At 48.7% G+C, this 2497-nt stretch overlaps 1 protein-coding gene across 1 annotated transcript in view; it reads left to right on the top strand.

The window, feature by feature from the left end:
* Positions 1 to 1127: 1127 nt before the first annotated feature.
* Positions 1128 to 2497, top strand: part of Sparc (secreted protein, acidic, cysteine-rich (osteonectin)) — a 45184-nt gene continuing 43814 nt past the window's right edge. The window contains exon 1 of the mRNA XM_013033823.1: positions 1128 to 1217. The gene's annotated coding sequence lies outside the window, so the exon portion shown is untranslated. The remainder of the gene's footprint in view (positions 1218 to 2497) is intronic.

Below are 2497 nucleotides of genomic sequence, written 5' to 3'. Positions count from 1 at the left end.
TACAGTGAATGTTTGTTGTTGCTGTTTGGTTTTTGTTGGTCGTGGGGCTTGAACTCTGGACCTGGGTGCTGTCTTTGAGTTCTTCAGCTCAAGGCTAGCAGCACTCTACCACTTGAGCCACAGTGCTACTTCCGGTTTTTTGATGGTTAATTGGAGATAAGAACCTCAAAGACTTTCCTGCTCCAGCTGGCTTTGAACCGAGATCCTCTTGAGAGGCTGGGATTACAGGCATGAGCCACCAGTACCTCGATGCATGTCTTTTTTTAAACCACAGTTCCCCAACCCCAAGGATGCTTCTGGTAGGAGACTTCAGCCCGGCCTTGGTAGCTTACCCCTGCAATCCTAGCTACTTAAGAAGGCTGATGTCTGAGGATCTGAGTTCAAAGCCAGCCAGGGCAGGAAAGTCCATGAGACTCTTATCTCCAACAGACCACCAGAAAACTGGAAGTCATGCTGTGGCTGGGAATGATAGAATGCTGGCCTTGGGCACAAAAGTTCAGGGAGAATGCCTAGGCCCTGAGTTCAAGCCCCATGACCAGCAAAAAGGAGGAGGAGGAGGAGGAGGAGGAGGAGAAGAAGAAGAAGAAGAAGAAGAAGAAGAAGAAGAAGAAGAAGAAGAGGAAGAAGAAGAAGAAGGAGAAGGAGAAGAAGGAGAAGAAGGAGAAGAAGAAGAAGGCGACTTTATTCAGAATTTCTCTGCTCTTCTTGGCATTGCCTAATATAATATAATATATAATAATAAAATATAATGGAATCCTCTTGTAAAAGTCAGGACACTGGGCCGGGCTGTACCCCAGGGCGGATAGTTGAGTAATCCCTCACCCTCTTCAGGCCCACTGAACAAGGACAAAGCTATTCTAGATGATTCCTGGGGTCCATCCAGCCTTGGCATTCCTGATGAGGTGGTAGAGAATTCGGGGTGGGGTGGGGGGGCTTGGGAGAGGGGGTGTCTGGTCAGGGCAGCAAGAAGGGGGAATGAAAGAAATACAAAGCCAGAGGTAGCTTTGGGGAGAAGAGAGGGGGGAGGTAGAGCGGGAGAGAAGGAGGAGACAGAGGAGGAGGAGGAGGAGGGACTGTGGGGGGGAGGGGAGGCTGACCCAGCCTCTAGCTCAGAGTGGCTTCCTGTAGTCTGTCTCAAAACTCCAGCACCATTCCTGCAGAACTTCAGACTGCCCGGACATCTCTGCCTGTCTCCTTGCTAGCTTCCTGCCATAGAGGTAAGAAAACCCCCACAGCTCACATCTCCAGCCACACCCCATCATCCTGGCTGGACGAGTACCCCCTTTGCCCGGCCTGATCCTCAGCTACTCTGCCCCGTTGCATTGGAGAAAACAATTCAATATTTTGTCGCTCCGTTTAGCTTTTAGCTCTGCTTGGGAGGAAGACAATCATTTCTCACAGAATGTCTTCTTTCTGTGTTTGTCTCTCGGGTTTCAGAAGCTGTCTGTCTGTCTGTCCTTTTTATAAATTTTTGCCAACCTGGCCTCCATTCTGGGAATCCTATCAACAGCCCGCCGCTTGTTGATTTGGTGTCTATTTTCTAGAACAGTCTTTCTAGACTTGCTTCCCAAAGATCTAGGGGCAGAAGAGAGACTTTTTTCTTTTCTTTTCCTTTTTGCACCCATGAGAAAACCGATCGGATCCCTGAGTGGCAAAGGTGGAGCTCAGCCTTTTTAGGAAGCCTGGACGCGCCCCCCCCCATTAGCCCCTCCAATCCCCCCCACCCCATCCTCTCAGTCTGGCTCCATTCAGCCTCAAATAGCACCTGCGCTTAGCAAGTATGTGGATTGGCTTTGTTCCTCTGTCTCTTGGGTTTCCCGGAGAAGATCCACAAAGGGAGTTAGATCTCAAGGACCAGGAAAGTATCCAAGCAAGGAAACGGAGGAAAAATCAAGAGGAATACATTCCAGGGCACCTTTCCCTACTTCACTGGGTTAGAAAGGCAGACAGAAATGCATCCCGCCTGCTGGATGTCAGTTTATTTCTAGATGAGGGATGCATTTTTGTTCCCCTCAGAGAAAGAGCATTAATATATGTGTATATATATATATATATATATCAGAAAATGATGCCTCTGGCTGTCTTATAAAGTTTCTACAATCTGCCAGTGCCTATGATGTAGAAAGAGCAAACTCAAGTAAGGAACCTGATTGAAGAGGACTCTGGAACTTTCTAGAGCAAAGTCTCTTAAATGAGATCATAAATAGGCCTTTGAATGGGCCAGGGCGAAGCCTGTTAAAAGCAGAGTTTGTTAGGTGGGGGAAAGCCAAGAGTTAACTCAGACACCAGTTGCCACGTCTGTCGACCAGGGGGAGGGAGGGAGAGAGGGAGGGAGGGAGGGAGGGAGGGAGGTGGGGGAGGCTGCCCCAGAAGAAATCCACTTTTGCAACTTTCTCCAAGTCCCACCCACTGGGTAGAAGCTCTTCTGGGCTGTGTGACTCACTGGCTGAGGAATGTTAGTTGCCATGGTAACCTTTTTACTTTTCTTTTTTTTTTT

The sequence above is a fragment of the Dipodomys ordii genome, unplaced genomic scaffold (genome assembly GCF_000151885.1).
Source record: "Dipodomys ordii isolate 6190 unplaced genomic scaffold, Dord_2.0 Scaffold177, whole genome shotgun sequence".
Taxonomy (NCBI): domain Eukaryota; kingdom Metazoa; phylum Chordata; class Mammalia; order Rodentia; family Heteromyidae; genus Dipodomys; species Dipodomys ordii.
This window is presented reverse-complemented; position numbering and strand designations above follow the sequence as displayed.